General features: G+C 42.3%; 1 long non-coding RNA gene across 23 annotated transcripts in view; it reads left to right on the forward strand.

Annotated features, from left to right (window-relative positions):
* LOC139354217 (uncharacterized) overlaps positions 1-10,872 on the forward strand; it is a 72,423-nt gene extending 61,551 nt beyond the window's left edge. For 14 of the 23 annotated variants that reach the window (XR_011605358.1, XR_011605359.1, XR_011605357.1 and 11 more), the window contains 10 exons: positions 26-196; positions 252-1,040; positions 3,364-3,508; positions 3,565-3,735; positions 3,796-4,584; positions 6,999-7,143; positions 7,200-7,370; positions 7,431-9,025; positions 9,082-9,252; positions 9,313-10,872. This is a non-coding gene — a long non-coding RNA (uncharacterized lncRNA). The remainder of the gene's footprint in view (positions 1-25; positions 197-251; positions 1,041-3,363; positions 3,509-3,564; positions 3,736-3,795; positions 4,585-6,998; positions 7,144-7,199; positions 7,371-7,430; positions 9,026-9,081; positions 9,253-9,312) is intronic. The other 9 variants (XR_011605341.1, XR_011605345.1, XR_011605346.1 and 6 more) reach the window with 9 other exon arrangements.
* Positions 10,873-12,629: the final 1,757 nt, after the last annotated feature.

Raw genomic sequence — 12,629 nt, forward strand, 5'->3', positions numbered from 1 at the left:
TTTACTAATAGAAGTATCTTTTTAGCAGAACCACCAGTAATATGATCTCCGACGACCTCTCCATTAGGACTCCGGACATCACCACCACCAGCTACTTGGCAGCTTAGGCGGAGCTGGGGGACCCTCTGGCTTCTATAGGGAGGAGGAAAATAGGGCGCCCGCTAAGGAACAATTGGTATACTAGATTCGTCGGAAAGTATGTAACAGGTAGAAGGAATCTGTTTCCATAAAGTATATATATTCTTAATCAGGATCACCAGCCGAGTCGATCTAGCCATGTCCGTCTGCCTGTCCGTCGGATGAACTCTGCAATTTCGGAAACAGTACGAGCTAGGATATTGGGATTTGGCATGCAGATTCTTGAGGTTCTTGAGCAGCGCAAGTTTGTTTCAGCAGGGTGCCACGCCCACTCTAACGCACACAAGCCGCCCAAAACTGTGGCTCCCACAGTTTCGAAGCTAGAATAAACATTTTAACTGAAATGTATTGTTCTCATCAATACCCGATGGACCCAAAAAAAAGTTTGAGTCGAGCCGAGTCGATCTAGCCATGTCCGTCGGATTAACGCTGCAGTCTCGGAAACTATAAGAGCTAGGATATTGGGATTTGGCTTGCAGATTCCTGAGCTTCTTGAGCAGCGCAAGTTTGTTTCAGCAGGGTGCCACGCCCACTCTAACGCACACAAGCCGCCCAAAACTGTGGCTCCAACAGTTTCGAAGCTAGAATAAACATTTTAACTGAAATGTATTGTTCTCATCAATACCCGATGGACCCAAAAAAAAAGTTTGCCACGCCCCTTTAACGCCCACAAACTTCAAAAATCGGAAGTATGAACGCGGATATCTCGGAAACTATTAAAGATAGAGAATTGGGACTTCAGATTAAAGATTCAGTAGCCTTGTGCGCAGCGCAAGTTTGTTTCGCAAATATGCCACGCCCACAAGCCGCCTAAACCTGTAGCGCCCATAATTTTCATCCTCTCTGGCATATGGATATAACCAAGACGTTAAGTGTGACCGCATTCTAACAAAATACCACATGTACGAGTCTTATTTCAACATTTTACAATAAGTATAAATTGGTACAATAGACGACCCCAAACTGCTCCAAAATTCTTTTAATTATACCCGTTACTCGTAGAGTAAAAGGGTATACTAGATTCGTCGGAAAGTATGTAACAGGCAGAAGGAAGCGTTTCCGACCCCATAAAGTATATATATTCTTGATCAGGATCACTAGCCGAGTCGATCTAGCCATGTCCGTCTGTCTGTCCGGATGAACGCTGAGATCTCGGAAACTATGAGAGCTAGGCTATTGAGATTTGGCGTACAGATTCCTGAGCTTCTTACGCAGCGCAAGTTTATTTCAGTAGACTGCCACGCCCACTCTAACGCCCACAAACCGCCCAAAACTGTAACTCCTACAGTTTTGATGCTAGATAGAAAATTTTAACTGAAATGTATTGTTCTCATCAATACCTATCGATTGAATTAAAAAAAAGTTTGCCACGCCCACTTAAACGCCCACAAACCGCGAAAACCTGTGACGCCCACAATTTGCATGCTAGATAAAAAATTTTAACTGAAATGTATTGGTGTCGTCAATACCTATCGATTAATCCAAAAATAAATAAAAATAAATAAAACTCTAACGCCCATAACGCTTAAATCTGTCTACCGCCGGTAGGTGGCGCATTTTAATCTCGCTTTGCTGCTTACAAATCTCCATTTCCCTTTGAGTAACGGGTATCTGATAGTCGAGGTACTCGACTATAGCGTTCTTCCTTGTTTTTATTTAAATTTTTTTGTGTACCAGCAGACTCCTCCTTTTTAAATTTCTCCAATTGATTTCTTTTCCGTTTGGCAACAAACCCAGCTGCTTGACAGTAAAACCATGCTATATGCATTGCGGGTGAACTTTGAAAACTTCGGTCACACTACAAAGAATAAGATTTTTCGACTAGTGAAACTCTTAGCCGATCTGAGTACTAGGCTTTAACGATCCCAAGGCATACCAGCAAATACCTGCAAACCCTTTTATACCCGTTACTCGCAGTTTCGATGCTAGAATAAACATTTTAACTGAAATGTATTGTTCTCATCAATACCCGATGGACCCAAAAAAAAAGTTTGCCACGCCCCTTTAACGCCCACAAACTTCAAAAATCGGAAGTATGAACGCGGATATCTCGGAAACTATCAAAGATAGAGAATTGGGACTTCAGATTAAAGATTCAGTAGCCTTGTGCGCAGCGCAAGTTTGTTTCGCAAATATGCCACGCCCACAAGCCGCCTAAACCTGTAGCGCCCATAATTTGCATCCTCTCTGGCATATGGATATAACCAAGACGTTAAGTGTGACCGCATACTAACAAATACCACATGTACCATTCTTATTTTATCCATTTTACAATAAGTATAAATTGGTACAATAGACGACCCCAAAGTGGTTTTTAAATGTGCTATTCACGATCCCAAGGCATACCAGCAAATACCTGCAAGCCCTTTTATACCCGTTACTCGCAGATTAAAATGGTATACTAGATTCGTCGAAAAGTATGTAACAGGCAGAAGGAAGCGTTTCCGACCCCATAAAGTATATATATTCTTAATCAGGATCACCAGCCGAGTCGATCTAGGCATGTCCGGATCAACGCTGCAATCTCGGAAACTATAAGAGCTAGAATATTGGGATTTATCATGCAGATTCCAGAGCTTCTTGCGCAGCGCAATAAAAAATAAAAATAAAAACAAGGAAGAACGCTATAGTCGAGTACCTCGACTATCAGATACCCGTTACTCAAAGGGAAATGGAGATATGCAAGCAACAAAGCGAGATTAAAGTGCGCCACCTACCGGCGGTAGACAGATTTAAGCGTTATGGGCGTTAGAGTGGGCGTGGCAAATTTTTTTTTGGATTAATCGATAGGTATTGACGAGACCAATACATTTCAGTTAAAATTTTCTATCTAGCATCAAAACTGTAGGAGCCACAGTTTTGGGCGGTTTGTGGGCGTTAGAGTGGGCGTGGCAGTCTACTGAAACAAACTTGCGCTGCGTAGGAAGATCAGGAATCTGCACGCCAAATCTCAATAGCCTAGCTCCCATAGTTTCCGAGATTACAGCGTTCATCCGGACAGACGGACAGACGGACAGACGGACATGGCTAGATCGACTCGGCTAGTGATCCTGATCAAGAATATATATACTTTATGGGGTCGGAAACGCTTCCTTCTGCCTGTTACATACTTTCCGACGAATCTAGTATACCCTTTTACTCTACGAGTAACGGGTATAAAAAGTACAGATGAAATATGACGCCAAATCCAAGCTTATGCCCTTTATTGTGGGATTTAACCGACAGGAAGCAATTCCGCAAAAGGGTCAAATTCGCAAAATAGGTGAAGTGCTGTTGGAGATCCACTAGAGAATCCCAGTGGGAAGGAACATGCCGAGTGGGACTCAAATCTCTACATGGACATCCTGCCGGGCGCGTCCTCGAAAAGAAAGTAAGATCTGGCCAAAAGAATTTGGTTGCGTTTTACTAATAGAAGTATCTTTTTAGCAGAACCACCAGTAATACGATCTCCGACGACCTCTCCATTAGGACTCCGGACATCACCACCACCAGCTACTTGGCAGCTTAGGCGGAGCTGGGGGACCCTCTGGCTTCTATAGGGAGGAGGAAAATAGGGCGCCCGCTAAGGAACAATTGGTATACTAGATTCGTCGGAAAGTATGTAACAGGTAGAAGGAATCTGTTTCGAACCCATAAAGTATATATATTCTTAATCAGGATCACCAGCCGAGTCGATCTAGCCATGTCCGTCTGCCTGTCCGTCGGATGAACTCTGCAATTTCGGAAACAGTACGAGCTAGGATATTGGGATTTGGCATGCAGATTCTTGAGGTTCTTGAGCAGCGCAAGTTTGTTTCAGCAGGGTGCCACGCCCACTCTAACGCACACAAGCCGCCCAAAACTGTGGCTCCCACAGTTTCGAAGCTAGAATAAACATTTTAACTGAAATGTATTGTTCTCATCAATACCCGATGGACCCAAAAAAAAGTTTGAGTCGAGCCGAGTCGATCTAGCCATGTCCGTCGGATTAACGCTGCAGTCTCGGAAACTATAAGAGCTAGGATATTGGGATTTGGCTTGCAGATTCCTGAGCTTCTTGAGCAGCGCAAGTTTGTTTCAGCAGGGTGCCACGCCCACTCTAACGCACACAAGCCGCCCAAAACTGTGGCTCCAACAGTTTCGAAGCTAGAATAAACATTTTAACTGAAATGTATTGTTCTCATCAATACCCGATGGACCCAAAAAAAAAGTTTGCCACGCCCCTTTAACGCCCACAAACTTCAAAAATCGGAAGTATGAACGCGGATATCTCGGAAACTATCAAAGATAGAGAATTGGGACTTCAGATTAAAGATTCAGTAGCCTTGTGCGCAGCGCAAGTTTGTTTCGCAAATATGCCACGCCCACAAGCCGCCTAAACCTGTAGCGCCCATAATTTTCATCCTCTCTGGCATATGGATATAACCAAGACGTTAAGTGTGACCGCATTCTAACAAAATACCACATGTACGAGTCTTATTTCAACATTTTACAATAAGTATAAATTGGTACAATAGACGACCCCAAACTGCTCCAAAATTCTATTAACTATACCCGTTACTCGTAGAGTAAAAGGGTATACTAGATTCGTCGGAAAGTATGTAACAGGCAGAAGGAAGCGTTTCCGACCCCATAAAGTATATATATTCTTGATCAGGATCACTAGCCGAGTCGATCTAGCCATGTCCGTCTGTCTGTCCGGATGAACGCTGAGATCTCGGAAACTATGAGAGCTAGGCTATTGAGATTTGGCGTACAGATTCCTGAGCTTCTTACGCAGCGCAAGTTTATTTCAGTAGACTGCCACGCCCACTCTAACGCCCACAAACCGCCCAAAACTGTAACTCCTACAGTTTTGATGCTAGATAGAAAATTTTAACTGAAATGTATTGTTCTCATCAATACCTATCGATTGAATTAAAAAAAAGTTTGCCACGCCCACTTAAACGCCCACAAACCGCGAAAACCTGTGACGCCCACAACTTGCATGCTAGATAAAAAATTTTAACTGAAATGTATTGGTGTCGTCAATACCTATCGATTGAACCAAAAATAAATTTGCCACGCCCACTCTAACGCCCATAACGCTTAAATCTGTCTACCGCCGGTAGGTGGCGCATTTTAATCTCGCTTTGCTGCTTACAAATCTCCATTTCCCTTTGAGTAACGGGTATCTGATAGTCGAGGTACTCGACTATAGCGTTCTTCCTTGTTTTTATTTAAATTTTTTTGTGTACCAGCAGACTCCTCCTTTTTAAATTTCTCCAATTGATTTCTTTTCCGTTTGGCAACAAACCCAGCTGCTTGACAGTAAAACCATGCTATATGCATTGCGGGTGAACTTTGAAAACTTCGGTCACACTACAAAGAATAAGATTTTTCGACTAGTGAAACTCTTAGCCGATCTGAGTACTAGGCTTTAACGATCCCAAGGCATACCAGCAAATACCTGCAAACCCTTTTATACCCGTTACTCGCAGTTTCGATGCTAGAATAAACATTTTAACTGAAATGTATTGTTCTCATCAATACCCGATGGACCCAAAAAAAGTTTGCCACGCCCCTTTAACGCCCACAAGCTTTAAAAATCGCAAGTATGAACGCGGATATCTCGGAAACTATCAAAGATAGAGAATTGGGACTTCAGATTAAAGATTCCGTAGCCTTGTGCGCAGCGCAAGTTTGTTTCGCAAATGTGCCACGCCCACAAGCCGCCTAAACCTGTAGCGCCCATAATTTGCATCCTCTCTGGCATATGGATATAACCAAGACGTTAAGTGTGACCGCATACTAACAAATACCACATGTACCATTCTTATTTTATCCATTTTACAATAAGTATAAATTGGTACAATAGACGACCCCAAAGTGGTTTTTAAATGTGCTATTCACGATCCCAAGGCATACCAGCAAATACCTGCAAGCCCTTTTATACCCGTTACTCGCAGATTAAAATGGTATACTAGATTCGTCGGAAAGTATGTAACAGGCAGAAGGAAGCGTTTCCGACCCCATAAAGTATATATATTCTTAATCAGGATCACCAGCCGAGTCGATCTAGGCATGTCCGTCGGATCAACGCTGCAATCTCGGAAACTATAAGAGCTAGAATATTGGGATTTATCATGCAGATTCCAGAGCTTCTTGCGCAGCGCAATAAAAAATAAAAATAAAAACAAGGAAGAACGCTATAGTCGAGTACCTCGACTATCAGATACCCGTTACTCAAAGGGAAATGGAGATATGCAAGCAACAAAGCGAGATTAAAGTGCGCCACCTACCGGCGGTAGACAGATTTAAGCGTTATGGGCGTTAGAGTGGGCGTGGCAAATTTATATTTGGATCAATCGATAGGTATTGACAACACCAATACATTTCAGTTAAAATTAATCTAGCATGCAAATTGTGGGCGTCACAGGTTTTCGCGGTTTGTGGGCGTTTAAGTGGGCGTGGCAATTTTTTTTTAGGTCAATCGATAGGTATTGATGAGAACAATACATATCAGTTAAAATTTTTTATCTAGCATCAAAACTGTAGGAGTTAAAGTTTCGGCGGTTTGTGGGCGTTAGTGTGGGCGTGGCAGTCTACTGAAATAAACTTGCGCTGCGTAAGAAGCTCAGGAATCTTTACACCAAATCTCAATACCCTAGCTCTCATAGTTTCCGAGATCTCAGCGTTCATCCGGACTCGGCTAGTGATCCTGATCAAGAATATATATACTTTATGGGGTCGGAAACGCTTCCTTCTGCCTGTTACATACTATCCGACGAATCTAGTATACCTTTTTACTCTACGAGTAACGGGTATAATAAAAAAAAGTACAGATGAAATATGACGCCAAATCCAAGCTTATGCCCTTTATTGTGGGATTTAACCGACAGGAAGCAATTCCGCAAAAGGGTCAAATTCGCAAAATAGGTGAAGTGCTGTTGGAGATCCACTAGAGAATCCCAGTGGGAAGGAACATGCCGAGTGGGACTCAAATCTCTACATGGACATCCTGCCGGGCGCGTCCTCGAAAAGAAAGTAAGATCTGGCCAAAAGAATTTGGTTGCGTTGTACAAATATAAGTATCTTTTTAGCAGAACCACCAGTAATACGATCTCCGACGACCTCTCCATTAGGACTCCGGACATCACCACCACCAGCTACTTGGCAGCTTAGGCGGAGCTGGGGGACCCTCTGGCTTCTATAGGGAGGAGGAAAATAGGGCGCCCGCTAAGGAACAATTGGTATACTAGATTCGTCGGAAAGTATGTAACAGGTAGAAGGAATCTGTTTCGAACCCATAAAGTATATATATTCTTAATCAGGATCACCAGCCGAGTCGATCTAGCCATGTCCGTCGGATGAACTCTGCAATTTCGGCAACTATAAGACCTAGGATACTGGGATTTGACATGCAGATTCCTGAGCTTCTTGCGCAGCGCAAGTTTGATTCAGCAGGGTGCCACGCCCACTCTAACGCACACAAGCCGCCCAAAACTGTGGCTCGCACAGTTTCGAAGCTAGAACAAACATTTTAACTGAAATGTATTGTTCTCATCACTACCCGATGGACCCAAAAAAAGTTTTCCACGCCCCCTTTAACGCCCACAAACTTCAAAAAATCTCAAATATGAACGCGGATATCTCGGAAACTATCAAAGATGGAGAATTGGGACTTCAGATTAAAGATTCCGTAGCCTTGTGCGAAGCGCAAGTTTGTTTCGCAAATATGCCACGCCCACAAGCCGCCTAAACCTGTAGCGCTCATAATTTTCATCCTCTCTGGCATATTGATATAGCCAAGACGTTAAGTGTGACCGCATACTAACAAAATACCATATGTACCATTTCTCATTTTAATCATTTTACAATAAGTATAAATTGGTACAATAGACGACCCCAAACTGCTCCAAAATTCTATTAATTTTTTTTACAATATTCTTTTTTTGCAATTCCTCTGTTATACATTTTGACAAAGTGGTTTTAAAATGTGCTTTTTACGATCCCAAGGCATACCAGCAAATACCTGCAAGCCCTTTTAAACCCGTTACTCGCAGAGTAAAATGGTATACTAGATTCATCGGAAAGTATGTTACAGGTAGAAGGAATTTGTTTCGAACCCATAAAGTATATATATTCTTAATCAGGATCACCAGCCGAGTCGATCTAGCCATGTCCGTCGGATGAACTCTGCAATTTCGGATACTATAAGAGCTAGGATATTGGGATTTGGCATGCAGATTCCTGAGCTTCTTGCGCAGCGCAAGTTTGATTCAACTGGGTGTCACGCCCACTCTAACGCACACAAGCCGCCCAAAACTGTGGCTCCCATAGTTTCGATGGTAGAATAAACATTTTAACTGAAATGTATTGTTCTCATCAATACCTCTCGATGGACCCAAAAAAAAAGTTTGCCACGCCCCCTTTAAAGCACACAAACTTCAAAAAATCGCAAGTATGAACGCGGATATCTCGGAAACTATCAAAGATAGAGAATTGGGACTTCAGATTAAAGATTCCGTAGCCTTGTGCGTAGCGAAAGTTTGTTTCCCAAATATGCGACGCCCACAAGCCGCCTAAACCGGCTAGTGATCCTGATCAAGAATATATATACTTTATGGGGTCGGAAACGCTTCCTTCTGCCTGTTACATACTATCCGACGAATCTAGTATACCTTTTTACTCTACGAGTAACGGGTATAATAAAAAAAAGTACAGATGAAATATGACGCCAAATCCAAGCTTATGCCCTTTATTGTGGGATTTAACCGACAGGAAGCAATTCCGCAAAAGGGTCAAATTCGCAAAATAGGTGAAGTGCTGTTGGAGATCCACTAGAGAATCCCAGTGGGAAGGAACATGCCGAGTGGGACTCAAATCTCTACATGGACATCCTGCCGGGCGCGTCCTCGAAAAGAAAGTAAGATCTGGCCAAAAGAATTTGGTTGCGTTGTACAAATATAAGTATCTTTTTAGCAGAACCACCAGTAATACGATCTCCGACGACCTCTCCATTAGGACTCCGGACATCACCACCACCAGCTACTTGGCAGCTTAGGCGGAGCTGGGGGACCCTCTGGCTTCTATAGGGAGGAAGAAAATAGGGCGCCCGCTAAGGAACAATTGGTATACTAGATTCGTCGGAAAGTATGTAACAGGTAGAAGGAATCTGTTTCGAACCCATAAAGTATATATATTCTTAATCAGGATCACCAGCCGAGTCGATCTAGCCATGTCCATCGGATGAACTCTGCAATTTCGGCAACTATAAGACCTAGAACAAACATTTTAACTGAAGTGTATTGTTCTCATCACTACCCGATGGACCCAAAAAAAGTTTTCCACGCCCCCTTTAACGCCCACAAACTTCAAAAAATCTCAAATATGAACGCGGATATCTCGGAAACTATCAAAGATAGAGAATTGGGACTTCAGATTAAAGATTCCGTGGCCTTGTGCGCAGCGAAAGTTTGTTTCCCAAATATGCCACGCCCACAAGCCGCCTAAACCTGTAGCGCTCATAATTTTCATCCCCTCTGGCATATGGATATAGCCAAGACGTTAAGTGTGACCGCATACTAACAAAATACCATATGTACCATTTCTCATTTTAATCATTTTACAATAAGTATAAATTGGTACAATAGACGACCCCAAACTGCTCCAAAATTCTATTAATTTTTTTTACAATATTCTTTTTTTGCAATTCCTCTGTTATACATTTTGACAAAGTGGTTTTAAAATGTGCTTTTCACGATCCCAAGGCATACCAGCAAATACCTGCAAGCCCTTTTAAACCCGTTACTCGCAGAGTAAAGTGGTATACTAGATTCGTCGGAAAGTATGTAACAGGTAGAAGGAATTTGTTTCGAACCCATAAAGTATATATATTCTTAATCAGGATCACCAGCCGAGTCGATCTAGCCATGTCCGTCGGATGAACTCTGCAATTTCGGATACTATAAGAGCTACGATATTGGGATTTGGCATGCAGATTCTTGAGCTTCTTGCGCAGCGCAAGTTTGATTCAGCAGGGTGCTACGCCCACTCTAACGCACACAAGCCGCCCAAAACTGTGGCTCCTACAGTTTCGATGGTAGAATAAACATTTTAACTGAAATGTATTGCTCTTATCAATTTCTTTCGGTGGACCCAAAATAAAAGTTTGCCACGCCCCCTTTAACGCCCACAAACTTCAAAAAATCTCAAATATGAACGCGGATATCTCGGAAACTATCAAAGATGGAGAATTGGGACTTCAGATTAAAGATTCCGTAGCCTTGTGCGAAGCGCAAGTTTGTTTCCCAAATAGGCCACGCCCACAAGCCGCCTAAACCTGTAGCGATCATAATTTTCATCCTCTCTGGCATATTGATATAGCCAAGACGTTAAGTGTGACCGCATACTAACAAAATACCATATGTACCATTTCTCATTTTAATCATTTTACAATAAGTATAAATTGGTACAATAGACGACCCCAAACTGCTCCAAAATTCTATTAATTTTTTTTACAATATTCTTTTTTTGCAATTCCTCTGTGTTCACGCCAAAAGGGCGTTTAATTTCAGGAGGCAGTGTCGAGCGGCAGTTTTATCCAGATTTCTATATCTCGCGCGCTCGCACTGCCGTCTGCTCTCCCTCTCCATCTCTCCCTTAAGTCTCCGCTCTGCTCTGGAGCGCTTAAGTTAAGTTAGGCTTAAGCAGTTCATGTTTCAAAGTGTGCTAATAAACACCTACGCACGTCGCGTAAAAACCCAAAACCCAGCCAGTTTTTCGAACCCTATTTCGACTAACTTTCTGTATGAGATATTGTCTAAATCCAAAAGAGATTAATCCGACGCAACGGCATTTAATATATGTATTTCAATTCCGTTACTTGTGCCCGACAATATTCCAGTTTCCTTTGCCCACAGTTGGACACTTGAAACAATTCCAGTAAATATTTCAGTGCTACTATTCAACGAAAATATTTGTCAAATATATTTTCAATTCCAATCGTGTGTAAAATATAACTCAGCCGCAGTAAAAAATTCCCGGTCATAAAATTTTTCCTTAAGATTTGCACTCTTTATTTTTTACTGTGTTCCAGCTGCGTGTGTATATTTACATAAATATTCTAATACAGTCCACTCTAACTACTCTTTCTAATACAGTCCACTCCAACTACTTTTCTCGACCTACAAATACGGCTAATCTATTTCCAATATTAAGAACAAAGTTACAAATTCCACAAATTTACTCCAGCAAATCGTTTGCAATTTAGTTGTGCAGGTGACAAACAAACGCACCGACATACAAACATAAGCGAAGTCTTTCCCATTCCCGCAACGTTATTCTGCTACTCGCAATCCACATATGTACACACATACATACGTATATCGATACCTTCGCCAGTGCACAGTGGGTCAAGAGCTCACAATAAATGTTCCTTCCAAACATACAATATTAAAGTCCGTAATTCTTTACATAAGTCCGACAATCCGATACAATAAATATTTATTGACTCTGCCTATCCTACAGTGTGACCGTATATATTTACAATCTTAATTGGTTCCTAAATTCCAATTTGATTCCAATCCGTTTCCTTACATCTGAATTAAAATTCGAAATTATTTAACGTCATGGCAACATCAGTAAAATCCGCTTTAACCCGATTTATGGCCACAGCTGACTGTCTGATCCACTTTGAGGCCACTGTGAACGCTCCAGGTGCTCCTACACCAACGTTATCCGCCTGTAACATCCGACGCGATCACCTCCATTCCTTGTGGCAATCGGTAAAGGCAGCATACGACATATGCTCCGACTGCATTATAGCTGCAGGCGAGAGCGCCGCAGACACAAAATCCATACTAAAGTCCAAGTATTACCAAACGTACTCCACTTACGAAATATTTGCCGCGCAGCTGATGGAACAAATCCAAAAGGGCTTCTCCCAAATACCTCGAGCTCCAGTAACTCCGTCCCAAAATTTCACGTCTTATGGCTGTCGGCTCCCTCCTATCGACACAGAGCTTTTCTCTGGCGATTATCTTCGCTGGCCGACTTTCCGGGACCTTTTCACGGCAATATACATAGACAATCCGAGTCTAAAGCCCGTTGAAAAATTATTCCACTTAAATTCAAAAACAAGTGGCGAAGCTCATTCCATAGTTTCAAGATCCCCACTCACCAATGATGGCTTTCGCTCAGCCTGCAATAACCTAACTGAGCGTTTCGAAAATAAGAGATTGCAGGTAAACAGTCACTTGAAAACACTTTTCAATGTGCAATCCATAGCACAGGAGTCGGGAGCAGCCTTAAAGGAACTTCAACGCACTTTTCAAGGTTGCTTAACTTCCTTAAAATTTTCCGGTGTTAATATTGAGAATTGGGACCCTATCCTGGTTTATATGTGCTCGACAAAACTACCAAAGCTCACTCTCTCATTATGGGAGCAATCCATCCAAAATAAAGCCGAAATTCCTACGTGGCTTGAGCTTGATTCATATTTGACGGAGCGCCATCTAACTCTTGAGGCC

The sequence above is a fragment of the Drosophila suzukii genome (genome assembly GCF_043229965.1).
Source record: "Drosophila suzukii chromosome 2 unlocalized genomic scaffold, CBGP_Dsuzu_IsoJpt1.0 scf_2c, whole genome shotgun sequence".
NCBI lineage: Eukaryota > Metazoa > Arthropoda > Insecta > Diptera > Drosophilidae > Drosophila > Drosophila suzukii.